Source organism: Phyllobates terribilis, unplaced genomic scaffold (assembly GCF_046119375.1).
Source record: "Phyllobates terribilis strain yellow unplaced genomic scaffold, ASM4611937v1 Scaffold_2__4_contigs__length_985480577, whole genome shotgun sequence".
In the NCBI taxonomy this organism is placed as follows: domain Eukaryota; kingdom Metazoa; phylum Chordata; class Amphibia; order Anura; family Dendrobatidae; genus Phyllobates; species Phyllobates terribilis.
In genome coordinates, this window is record NW_027362762.1 from 948,818,662 (window position 1) to 948,832,598 (window position 13,937).

Consider the following 13,937-nt stretch of genomic DNA (forward strand, 5'->3'; position numbering starts at 1 on the left):
TTCTTAAAGATCTTTGCAGTTTCCTGAGTTGCATGAGTCTAAGCAAATTCAAAGGCCCAGGGTTTTTGTAGAAGAACGACAATGCCTGTTAACTCATCGAAAAGGTCGCTTTCCATTGCTTCTGTTGCTGGCAAAACATTCCTGATGTCATTTGATTCTGCTGACCCTGTAGGTAGGAGTCCTCCATAAAGAACAAATTATGGTTTACATTCCACAGAACTGTATCACTCTTCCACTTTCAGGACTCCCATGGCTTTGAAAACAAGCAGAGGATCCTGGTCAGTTTAGCTCCTGGGGGGAAATATACCACTGGCTGCCTGCCAATTATTCATCCTCTCTTGCCTCTGCTCATGGTACAAGATTTGTTTGGTAAAAAAGAGAAGGTGCATTGGCACTACTAACTTTAGCAGACCATTGGCATATAGGAGTTTAGTTAGGACATACCATCTGGATGAAGCGCTCGGCAGCATGAAACAGTTGTCGCTTTCTCTTTCTGTAACTTCTGTCTGGAATCATTTTAGATTATGGGGTCAGTGTTACAGTTTTTCTGATTTTTGTATATAATATTTGTTTGGATTCTCAGCATGATGTCATTAAGGGATCCTGGCGCGATCCTTCTTTAGCCTGCTCTCTGCTGTACCAAGGATGTCTTGGGAGGTCTGATACACCGCAAGTCACACAGACTGCATTTGAGACACCTGACCTAAGGTGTGTAGAAATAGGATTATGCTAAACTTGTTGTTGGGCTCTGTGAGGTATCAGTGGCATGTCCCAGCCATACAGTTTGTTATTCTAAAACAATCCCTCTAATTTTACTCACATTTGGCACAAAACTTTAAAAAAGCAACTTATTTTTTCCCTCCTTATCACATTCTGGCATAGACACATACTGTAAAATGTTACAAAGTGAAGATTAACTATAATCCATTTTAAGATGGCAGCTGGACAGTTCTTGAACGGGAAATATGTGTCACCGAGGTGGTTAGTCTCAATGACGTGAAGCCCAGAAAAGCAGGCTCAGGCACCATTAGTGCTGAGAGTTTCTTTTAATGGGCCCGTACTTTGAGTCCAGGTGTTAAGAACAGGCAGAAGAGCTGGTTGGGTCTGATCATTCCCTTAGTTCCACTTCTAAAGTTTGAACAGCTGTATTTAAGGCAGCTGAGCTGCTTTAGTTGTGTCTGTGAGGAAGAAGTGAAAAACCTCTTAGTGATAGTCTCCTTGACAGGAGTTGGGAAAGACCCGGAACTTTAACCCCTTTCCAACCTTGTCAGTAATAGTACGCTCCAGTTCGGAAAGGCCGGTTCAGCGGGGGCTCCGGCTATGAGCCCGCACTGAACCGGGCACATGTCAGCTGATTCTTACAGCTGACATGTGCCCGCAACAGCCGCGGGTGGAATCACGATCCACCCACCGCTGTTAACTAGTTAAATGCCGCTGTCAATCTCTGACAGCGGCATTTAACTTGCGCTTCCGGGAAGCGCTTCCTAGGCCCCGCCCATCGGTGAACCCGTCACTTGATCGCGGGTCAACAATGGGTGGGCATGACAACCCAGGGTCTGCAGCAGACCCCTGTGGTTGTCATGTCTCAATTGCAATGAGCGCCACCTAGTGGTCAGCGCTCATAGCAAGTGAGCATTTCTGCTGCATACAAGCGATCTGCTGCTTCTAGTCTCCTATGGAGACTATTGAAGTATGCAGAAAGTGTAAAAAAATGTTTTTAAAAATATTAAAAAAATTCAAAAAATCTAAAAGTTTAAATCACCCCCCTTTCGCCCCATTCAAAATAAAATAATAAAAAAAAAACCCACATACACATATTTGGTATCGCTGCATTCAGAATCGCCCGACCTATCAATATAAAGAAATAATTAATCCAATCAGTTAATGGCGTAACGAGAAAAAAATTCTTAACACCAGAATTACGTTTTGTTGGTCGCTGCAACATTGCAATAAAATGCAATAACGGGCGATCAAAACATCGGATCTACACCAAAATAGTATCAATAAAAACGTCAGCCCGGCACGCAAAAAATAAGCTCTCACCCGGCCCCAGATCCCGACTTAAATAAAAAAACCTATACATGTTCGGTGTCTACGAACTCGTAATGACCTGGAGAATAATAATGGCAGGTCAGTTTTAGCAATCTGTGAACGTGGTAAAAAAGGACCCAAAAAACAACTGTGGAATTGCATTTTTTTTGCAATTTCACCGCACTTGGAATTTTTTTCCCGTTTTGCAGCACACGATATGGTAAAACCAGTGATGTCGTTCAAAAGTGCAACTCGTCCTGCAAAAAATAAGCCCTCACATGGCCATATTGAACGAAAATTTAAAAAGTTCTGGCTCTGGGAAGAAGGGGGGCAAAAAATGAAAATGCAAAAACAGAAAAACCCAAGGTCGTTAAGGGGTTAAAAGGTTTTGTTTTTCCCTATTCTGATCTGAAAGTCAGAGAAAGGCTGATTGCTTTCCTTTTGTGTTGGAGATTTATGGACTGTAATAAATCTTCCTGTTTGGCACCAAGCCACTTCATGCCTATGCCTACCTCAACTGCTGCCAGAAAGATTGAACACATACACCACACATACACATACACTTACCACTACTCAGTGTAATGTCTGCTTTCCATGGATTTACAAACGTTGGATGAGACATTACACAAGTCACCGATGACCCGGACGTTCTCCTTATACTGAATGTGCCGATCACTGACCACGTCCGGTCTGGATCTTCCAGTTTTGTAGTGTTTATATCATCTGAATGTGGGATCCAGGAGATTTCTGCAGGTGGATTCCCACCGATAGCTCCACATTCTGCAGATCCATCACTGTTTAGTTTCAAGAATGGAAACGGCTCAGCTGAAATTCAAACAATAATTTATTTATTTGTTTATTTATCTATTTATAATAAGTATTAAGGAATTAATGATACTTAAAAATCTGCAGTAAAAATCCATTAAGTTTCAGTTAGCTTCCGGATAGGCAGTAAAGACAATAATTTCTAGTAGAAATTAGTGAATTTCTTGAAATTGAATTCTGGCAGGTTTACCCAATTTAGGGTGGATATTTGATTTCCATAGAACAAATTTGACGTAAATACTATTGGAAGGTAAGAGATTAAAAAGATCTTATATTCATTCCTCTTCTGCCCTCACCATAGCTATCGTACCACTGCTATTCCAATACTAGACTCTTCTATGGTCTATCTTTTATGTACTATCTACTTTCTTCTATCATCTCTCTTCCTTCCAACATGGTCTTCCATTCACCAGCCTCCATACTTAAGAGCCGTGGAATGTGGTGAAGGAGAAATGCGGCACATCCATCCAAAATGTAAAAGAAGAAATCTTTATTTGGAATTCATTAAAAACGAGATGTGTTTAAAAACCTGATGCGTTTATGATGTAGAAAATGCCCTTAGTCATAGGATAGAAGAATAGATAGAAGGATAAATAGAAGAGCAGATTGAATGATCTGCAGTGATGGGACAGGTATGGAGAGCTTTGGGGAGAGGGGAGTATAAGTCTTTTTTAACCACTTTCCAGACCCGTATAGTCCAGCAATATGGCAGCCTTTTTGACTTGCCTGAAGCAAATCTAAAAAAATAACTTTCACAGCTTCTCTGGGGCATGTCATGTAAGTATTTAAGAATCACCAATCAATTAGTTATCTAAGCGGGAGGTCTGCTGCATTATGTTGTTATGCTTCATAAATCCCCAGGGCTTCAAGACTGAAATTGGGATCTTTCTTAACATGTGCAGGATGACTATGACGCGCCCCCTGGGCCGTATGGGGAACCCGGAACTGGACCTTTTGTGGGATGCTGAGGGTTGTAGTCTCCGCTTGGCGGTGACCCGGTCCGTGGCTCAGGGTGGTCAAACCGAATGGCACTGTTTGTTGTATTTTAAATGTCCGACTACGCCACCCGTGGATTGCGGTCAGGATGAACCGCCGCTGCAGGGCAGACCGCTGAAGCTGGTGTTGTGGGTGCACCAGAGTGTAGTACAACTCCCCATGGGAGGAGTGTAGCCTCAGGGCAGTGTATAGGGATGTTGGTGGTGATGGTGCGCGGGAGCAGCAGTAACCACACGGAGTCTGTCATGCAATTCAGGGTCTTTACTGTTGGTGATATTAAGGGACCCATCCGGAATACAGGTTAACAATGGAGGCCTGGTCAGTCTGAGAGCAACTGGGAAATCCTGCTGGTCAGGGGGAGTTTGTAGGCCTATGGTGCTGACTTCACTCTTTCTTGGCTATCCCGCTGTAGTGTAGTGGTAGCCCACGTCTCTGAGTGTACCGTGTTGTTCTCACCCTTATGACTGGTGACTCGGGCCTTCCGTGCTTCTCACCCCTCCGGGGCAGTAGTAGTCCCTCTCGTGTGGCTGAGCCTCCGGGCTTCCTTGGGCCAGAGGACTTGAAGTCCCCTGCGTGGTGGTTTTCTGCTGCTGGGCTTATAACCCTCACAGCCTCGGATTCCAGTGTCCTGCTTTGCAAGTCTCTGGTCAGGATGAGCTCTTCTAGCTCCCCTCCTGGCCTCGTGTTCCTCCTCTGCCTACAGGGACTCCTCAGCCTGCTGCTGACCTGTCCCTGTCTCTGGAATTAGACTCTGGCTGGTCTCTCACTGGTCTCTCTAACCCCGCCCCAGATCCAGTTTATAAAGGGCAGGTTTCTCCCCTCCCTGGACTGAGGCAGGAGGTGCTGCATGCTAATTGTCCCCAACCAGGGAACCTCCCACCTGCTCTCAAACATGACATTGCTGCCACTGTGGTGACCAGACCTGGGGTGCCACAACTACAAGTACCAGTGAGCAACCATTGCAACAGAGCTGTTCCACTTTGTAGACCTTTTTATCCTTATGTGTATACAAAGGTGGTGAGGGGAAAAGGCTATTCAGACTGTGACCATATCTTTATACAATGGGAGCTGCAGTATTACAAACTTACTGTAAATTATGTTTTTATTGCACCATTTTGGGGTACATCTGACTTATTAATACTTTTTTTTTTTTTCTTGTAAGTGCAAGAAACAAAAAAGAAACAACAATTCAGTATTTTATTTTTGTTTTTATAAATCACCATTCTGTTTAATTAACATTTTTACTGTATTCTGTAGTCGGTGCAATAATGACAATACTAAATGTGTATAATTTTTTATGTTTTACGTCTTTGACACAAAATCAATCATTGGTTTCTGAGTGTTTGGTTCCTGTTGAATTGGCTTTGAAATGTGGCGCCCCTGAGGGTTCAGTCGCCACAGAGGTACTGCACCTCACACAGATATGTGGTATCTCCTTCTCTCAGGTAAGGAGGGAGTGCTGCCCGGAACCCCAACACCCACATTCGACACTACACTGCTCCAGGCCAGCTGGAAGGGCAAGATGCACTGTGTTTCCTGCTGAGCCCTGTCCCTGGCTGGAGTGAGGGGAACCAAAGGTAGGGGGAACCAGTAGTGGGTGTGGGTGGAGGAAGTAGTGTAGGGGAGCACCATCATAGAAGGTATTTAAAGGGAAGCCATCTTAGGGTGGCAGAGCAGTCAGTGAAGAAGTGAGTGAGAACAGTCAGGGAGCAGAGTCTCTTTAGGAGCTCTGCTCCACAAGTGGGCCTAGTGATAGAGGCCCAGGAGGGGAGCAGAGGAGGAAGGCTCCGTTCTATAGAAGGGATCCCAGGGGGTACGGCTAGTGCAGGACGGCACCCGTACGCCCCGAATCTGCCAGGTGTCAGAGGGATCAGGCCGCAAGAATGGGACCGGCCCCTGGACCAGCTGTGTTATTCCAGGTCTCGGCTGGAAAAACCAGAGGCTTCTGACTTTTATGGTGCAGTTGCCACAGCCTCATCTTAGTCACCGTGAGGGTCAAGTAGGTCCAGGAACTCCAGGTTGCCCAGAGGGACTTCAGAGCACCCGATCGGGACTGTGAGTGGGGAAGCGCAGGGCAGGAGGGAGAAGACCCAGCGTGAGAAGTCGGTCTAGCAAGGAACATAAGGAAAGTGGGGTTCCATCAAGCACGCCTGACACATCTGAGGAAGAGCTGAACCCCCGGTCTGGTGAACGCAGCGCGACATGGGAGGCTGACACCCTTACAGTGAACCTGTGGAACTTACATAAGAACTCTGAGTAAAAACTCGGATGACTGCACTGCACTGCCTCCATCAATTATTTCAGCTGCGCCATCTCTCCCTCTGCACTACAAGACCCAGCATCACCACCCACCAAACTCCACACTGCTCCGGGGGCCCGCTCCACCTGTGGGGAGCAGAAACACCTCAGCTGCCATCCCATCACCCCCCGGAGGTCTGCAGCAGCGCTGGTAAACCTTACCAGGTACCACAGGTGGCGTCACAAACTATTTACTTTATTTTTATTTTCTATCCAAGTTACAATCCCCTTTTTTGTTTTTCTGGGCCATGGACCGGGCCAGCCACTGTGACATATCCCCCCCCAGCATCCATAGGCCCGGCTGCCGAGTACCTCATTGCCCCGGGAGCGCATCAGAAATATCTAATCAATATTAAATGGATTTTACGTCAGAGTCTTACAATGAACAGCATGGCTGCCCGACACTTAAGCTTCTCATCAGGAGCGAAAAGAACTACATGCAAAGAAGGTAAGTAACTAAAAAGGTCAGGTCTACAGTGCAAAGTTATTTGTCTGGGATCTGCTACTCAATGGGGGCACATATAATAAAAACAGAGTGAAGTGCTTACAGAGGGAGCGTCAATACATAGGACTCTGATTGTGGAGAAGAATGGGTTAATTCATGCGCTGCCTGGACAGAGGAGACCATTGATGGATGGAGTCAGAGACCTGTGTAGATGAAATGTGGTTTATTTGTCAATGTGTTTCGAAGTTACACATTGTGATTTGTCCAGAAGTGTGTAACTTCAAAACGCGTTGACAAATAAACAGCATTTAATCTACAGGGGTCTCTGACTCTATCCATTAACGTTCTCCTCTATCCAGGCAGCAGAGGAATTAACCCATTCTTCTCCACTATTGGTATCCTGGTATCCTTTGTGGGTTTGGAGCAGCCGGTATCTAAGTGAATTAAGTGGTAGGGGCCACACAAACCTGCTAGGAGAGCAATTCTCCCTATCAATTTATATATTTTTTTTCCCCAAATTAGACCCTAGCTGCGCTATTGTCTTTACAGTTGCACAGGATCGACTATTTCATTCAATCTATTGACAGATGTCCCCCATTCTGGTGATGGTGTAGATCAGTGATCAGACCCCCATCAATCTGTGGCACCCCAGGGGTCTGGTTGCCATAGTGGTAGAAATACCATGTCTGAGAGCGAGCATGGGTTTTCCTGGTCAGGAGCAATATTGCATGCCACACCTCCTGCCCCAGTCCAGGGAGGGGAGGAATCTGCCCTTTATAAACGGGATCTGGGGCGGGGTTAGAGAGTCGAGTCTAGTTCCAGAGAAGGGACAGAGCAGCAGCAAGGAGCTCTGTAGGAGCCAGGAGCTGAAGACTAGAGGCTGGAGCAGAGCTCGTCCTGGCAGAAGACGCCGAGAACCCGGACACCGGAGTCCGAGGCTGTGGGGATATCTACATCCAGCAGCAGAAACCACCTGGCAGGGGATTTCAGGTCCTCTGGCCATAAAAAGCCCAGAGGCTCAGTCACACGCAAGGGACCGGCACCGCCATCGAGGAGCGGAAGGCACCAAAGGCCCCAAGTCACCAGCCATATGGATGAGCACCACACGGTACACTCAGGGACGTGGGCTACTACACGACTACAGCAGGGTAGCCAGGAAGAGTGCAGTCAGACGGGAAGGCCTACACCTCCACCTGGCCAGGGGGACTCTTGTTCACTCACAGACTGACCAGGCCTCTAATGTTAGCCAGTACTCCCGGCAGGGCCTTCTTTATTACCAACAGTAAAGACCCTGAACTGCACTGCACGGACTCTGAGTCATTTCTGCTGCGCCCACGCACCACAACCCTCACCATCTACCGACGCTGCGCTGAGGCTATACTCCTCCCGTGGGGAGTTATACTACCCTCTGCTGCGCACACAATATCAGCCTCAGCGGTCTGCCGCACAGCGGTGGTTCTCAGTGACCGCAATCCACGGGTGGCGTAGTCGGACATTTAAATATTACAAAACCAAAGAAACAGATCCGCCACTGGTTTGACCACCCTGTGCCACGGGACCGGGTCGCCGCCACGGAGACTACAACCCCCAGTATTACACAGAGACCTGGCTCCGGGTATTCCCCTACACACACGGCCCAGGGGGCGCGTCAACTTTGGCGTAGTCGGCAGGATTTCGTGCCCGCAACCACCAGGTACTGCGTGCCAGAAAGAAAGACTGTGATATTTACCGTGGTGAAGTTTCCCACCATCCGCAGCCGTTTTCCCGCCATCCGACACCATTTTCCCGCCATTGGGCGCCATTTCTGGGACGCTGCGCGGGAAGAAGAGGGGCGTGGACGCCAAAAGCGCGCGAGAGCTGAAGCCCCGCCTTACGCATTGACATTGCACAAGGTCCTGGAAGGAGCCCAGCGGACGCCGACGTCACCAGCGCGCGACGCAAGGTCCTCGACCCCGACGATCGCCTGCGGAGCCGCAACGGAAGGTAGGCCACGGTTAACTAGGGGGGGGGGGAGACACCAGGAATGGAGGGAGCTCCCACCGCCAGCGCGGCTGCTGCCGCAGTGATGCCGTTCACGATGCCGTATATCCCCGGAGCGGCATGGTTACCCCAGTACTCAGGGGAGTCACATACCCTGAGCGACTTTAAAGAAAGACTGTATAGCTTATTCAAAGTATACCCCCTGTCCGAAGAACAAAAAGTGAGCATCCTGACAGGCCAGTTAATCGGGGCAGCCCAAAGAGAAGTGAAGTCCTGGTCAGCCAGGGAAAAGGGGACTGTAAAGGAAATACTGGCCCGTCTAATGGACACTTTTGATACCCGCACCTCAGCAGAGATTAAACTAAAATTTTATGGATGTAAACAGCGGGCACAAGACAGTATACGGGACTATGCTTTGAATTTGCAGGAGGCCCTGAGAGCCATTAAGCAGGCAGACCCTGACAGCGTGCGGAATGAGGATAAGCTGTTGACTGAACAGTTCATTGAGGGTCTACAGTCCAGCGCCCACCGAACCCAGTTACGTGTAATGGCCTTGCAGAACCCTGATTTGGACTTTGAGCAGTTTAAAGACAGGGCCATCCGGGTGCTCCGAGAATCGGCACCAGGTGGCGCTGTAACCCACAGGCGCCCCGCTATCACCAATCACCAGGAGGCGGCGCCCTTGTCTGCAGAGCTTGTGGGAGCTGATGCACAGGCTTTGGACAAACCCCCGGCTGCAGACCTGCACCATCAGGTTCAAGAGCTGACCAAAAGCGTTGCCGCGCTAACCAGAACTGTGCAGTCTTTACAGGTGTCCTCTCTAGGAAAGATCCAGGAAAGATCCAGCTGGCTTCCAGTCTGGAGGACGTCCCTTGGCACCGACAGAGGAGGATCCCATCGTCCAGAGGAAGACCCAGCGACCGCTACGACGAGGACGGACAACCCATCTGCCGCCGCTGAAACCAACCAGGACATATGGCAAGGTACAGTTATTTAAACGGGCCCAACCTGGGGCATAGGGCCGACCCCCCCAGGCATAAGACCATCAGGCCCATCGAGCTGGCGTGATAAGTACGTAGGGGGATGACCGGTCTTGCCTGTGGTGCTGGATGGCATTCCTATGAGTGCACTACTGGACACCGGGTCACAGGTAACCACCATCCCCTATGTGCTTTTTAAGCGGTCCTGGAATGACTCAGATATTACCCACTACCCAGATGACGATTTGAGCATCATCGCCAGCAATGGTCAATCCGTACCGCAGGTGGGATTCAAGAAGGTGACCATCGAAATTGGTAAAGTTGAACTGCCAGCGCAAGGACTGATTATTGTGGACATTGACCGTCGTGAAAGCCACCCTAAGATAACCTTGGGTACTAATGTTATTGAAAATTGTCTTGTAGAGATAATTGTCATATTACAACAGGTTGCAGTGAATGCCAGCTCCAGCCAGCAGCATGTCCTATAAAAAGAGATCAGAGCCCTGATGAAAAGGCAACAGGTAGAACTGTCTGGTGGTGAGATTGATAGCTTTAGGATGAGTGACCCGTTCCCTATCGCCATGCCCCCAAAAAGTGAGATGATCTGGTGCCGGACTGCAATCAGGTTAAGAGGAAGCCATGGTAGAATCCGTCTACTCAGACAGTAGGCCCACCATTTTGACAGCAAGGGGGGTGGTCGATGTACGCCATGGGAGGGTACCCGTCCGCATCCTAAACATTGGGGAAAGAGAAGTATACCTGCCCCGGTATGCTACTCTAGCCAAATTGTTCACCGTTAACCAGAACTCTGTAAAGGCCATGGAACCTTTGCCTCCATCTCAACCAGAGGAGGGTAACTGCTCCAAGAAACAAATGGAGGACTGGTGTCAGAAACTGCATGTGGGCACCGACTCCACTCCCTCACACCAAAAACAGGGAGTCTACCGGGTGGTGCAGGAGTACGAAAGAGTCTTTAGCAAACACCCGCTAGACTTTGGGCAAGTAAAGGGGGTAGAACACCACATCCCCACAGGGGACCATCCATCCATAAAGGAAAGATACCGACCTGTACCCCCTGCACACTATCAGAATGCCAAGGGAATGTTGCGAGAAATGAAGGAGGCTGGGGTAATCAGGGACAGCTGTAGCCCCTGGGCAGCTCCACTAGTTCTTGTGAAAAAGAAAGATGGCACCATGAGAATGTGTGTAAATTACAGAAAGGTCAACCGTATAACACACAAAGATGCGTACCCGTTACCTAGAATAGAAGAGTCCTTAGCTGCATTAAAAACTGCTAACTTCTTTTCCACTTTGGACCTTACTAGCGGGTACTGGCAGGTTCCTGTAGCAGAGGCAGACAAGGAGAACACTGCATTCACCACCCCGATGGGTCTCAGCGAATTCAACTGTATGCCGTTCGGGCTCTGCAACGCACCAGGAACCTTCCAGCGGTTGATGGAGTGCTGCCTGGGGCACAGGAATTTTGAGACGGTCTTGCTATACCTGGACGATGTCACCGTGTATTCCAAAACATATGAGGACCATCTGAAACACCTGGCAGAGGTGTTTGACGCCCTGGCAGCCTACGGCCTAAAAGTGAAACACTCCAAGTTTCATCTACTGAAACCAAAGGTACAGTACCTGGGACACGTAGTGAGTGCTGACGGAGTAGCTCCAGACCCTGATAAGATCACAGTGATTAAGGACTGGCCAAGACCCTCCAGCATAAAGGAAGTGCGGCAGTTCCTCGGGTTCGTAGGCTACTACCAAAGATTCATCTCCAGGTTCACCAAAATGGCCGCTCCTATGCAGGATCTCCTTATAGGCCAGTCCAGGAAGCCCAAAAACCAAAAGCCGCCGTTCAAATGGGACAAGCTGGAGGATGAGTCTTTCCGCCGGCTGGAGATGGCCCTCACAGGGGATGAAATCCTGGCGTACCCTGATTACGGCCAGCTTTTTATTCTCCACACGGACGCGAGCAACATCGGGCTAGGGGCGGTGCTGTCCCAGATCCAACAGGGCAGAGAACGGGTAATCGCTTATGCCAGCAGGAAGCTCCGGCCCACAGAAAGGCATCCTGAAAATTACAGCTCCTTCAAGTTAGAGTTCCTTGCGGTGGTATGGGCAGTGACAGAGCGCTTTAAACATTACCTTGCCTCTTCCAAGTTCACCGTGTACATGGACAACAGCCCATTGACACACCTGGACACTGCAAAACTAGGTGCCCTGGAGCAGAGATGGATGTCCCACCTATCCAACTATGAGTTCACCATCAAATACCGGGTGGGACGCACAAATGCCAACGCAGACGCCCTGTCCAGGATGCCAAACTTGCCGGACGGAGGAGAAGATCCAGAAGAACTGGAAGAGATTGAACTCCCTACGTTCCACCGTCATGGGATTACCCTGTATTTCTACCGTGTAAGGGACAGGCGCTCTGCCACGTTCAATCCCTTACCCCACTACAGCTGGGCGGAGACGCAAGACAGTGACCCAGCTGTCCACCTGGTAAAAGAGATGCTGACAGAGGCTGATACCCGCCTTGACCCAGACACTCCGGAAGAATCTAAACAGCTGTGGAAGGAGAAGAGTAAACTGTTTCTCTACAAGGGGAAGCTGTGCCAGAGAATTGTCAACTCCCGGACACATGAGCTGACCTGGCAGGTAGTGGTCCCGAGACGAGACGCGGCTATGGTCCTGGAGGCATACCACGAAGGAGCAGGGCACTTTGGATGGAAGAAGTTGGAGTTCCTGTTGCGTGAACGGTTCTTCTGGGTAGGCATGAGAGGGGCCATTGAGAGATGGTGCAGAGACTGCGGCCTGTGCAACCTGAGAAGGAAGGACCCTGCCAGCCAGAAGACTCCCCTGCAGTCCATCATCACCAAGCAGCCACTAGAACTGGTAGCCCTGGACCATGTGAAGTTGGCTCCAAGTAGGTGTGGGTACGTCTACGCCCTCACTATCGTAGACCACTACTCCCGGTTCCTGGTGGTGGTCCCTGTCAAGGACTTAACAGCTCAGACAGCAGCTAGAGCCTTCCAGTAGCACTTCTGCCGTCCACACGGGTATCCGGAGCAAGTGTTGACTGACCAAGGTCCAGCCTTTGAAGCGGAGGTCTTCCAGGAGTTCTGCAATCTGTATGGCTGCAAGAAGATAAGGACAACGCCCTATCACCCCCAAACCAACGGATTATGCGAGAAGATGAACCAGGTGGTGATAGACTTGCTGAAAACGTTGCCCCTGGAAGAACGCAGTCTGTGGCCTGAGAAACTGCCTGATCTGGTGGACTTGTATAACCACATCCCAGTAAATTCCACCAACTGCACCCCGGCTTACCTAATGAGAGCAAGACCTGGTAAGCTGCCTATGGAGCTGGATATGGGAGTCCTGACACCCAAGGACACCTCGCCAGAGGCAGACTGGGATACAGAACGGCAGCAGCAGTACCGGAAAGTGCAGGAGAGTGTTGAGAGAAGTCTGTCTCAAGCAAGAGAAAGGCAAGAGAGGACTTACAATCAGCATGCTCCCGCTGTTCCCCTGGCACCTGGAGAGCAGGTCTTGAAGAGGAAGAGGCAGCTCCATAAGTTGGATGACCAGTGGGAGAAAGAACCGTACACAGTACTGTCCTCAAGCCATGAAAATCCCAAAGTATGCGTTATCAGTAAGGATGGAGGAGAGACCACAGCCACTGTCTCCAGAGACCACCTGAAGAAGTGTCCCGAGCAGCTGCAAAGCACTGATGAAGACCAAGATAGCCCTCAACCCGCAGAGGAAAGGGAAGAAATGGTCAGTACAGTACTCGGAGAATTTCCCCGGTCCTGGACACAAATTAAAAACGCTATTGTAGTACCCCTCCTTACCTTTCTCCAGCCAGCTCCTCAAGGGCCTACAGAAGAGCAAGTAGAGTTGGGAGAGCAACCGGCCCTGGAGGCAGAAGATTCCATACCAGCAGCCCAGGAGAATGAACCCTCTGCTAGTAGTGAGCCTGCCGTGCCCGTAGTAAGCCAAAGAGTACGCAGAAAGCTGCCCAGCCTACCCAAAACATCTCAAAATGCCTGTAGTGCAGACACTAGTGAGCCCACTACACAAGGGGTAGAAACAGGGGACCCAGAAAGGACACCACCAGATAGCGTGTTATGTAGTTCCACCAGGAGCACTAGGGGTCAAATGCTCGCTCACTGGAGAATTTAAAATGTGATATTGTGTCACCCTGGCCTGGATGCCACAAGTGTAATTAAAGCTGTGTCTGAGAGCAAGGGGAGGTTCTCTAGTCAGGGGAACATTAGCATGCAATGCCTCCTGTCTCAGGCCAGTAGGGGGAGCTGGCTGCCCCTATAAAAGCTGGTGCTGGGGGCAGGGTTAGAGAGAACTTGATGGCCTGT

At 49.5% G+C, this 13,937-nt stretch overlaps 1 pseudogene; it reads right to left on the minus strand.

Moving 5' to 3' along the window:
• Positions 1-13,937, minus strand: part of LOC141248354 (cell surface glycoprotein CD200 receptor 1-B-like) — a 42,778-nt pseudogene that overhangs the window by 383 nt on the left and 28,458 nt on the right.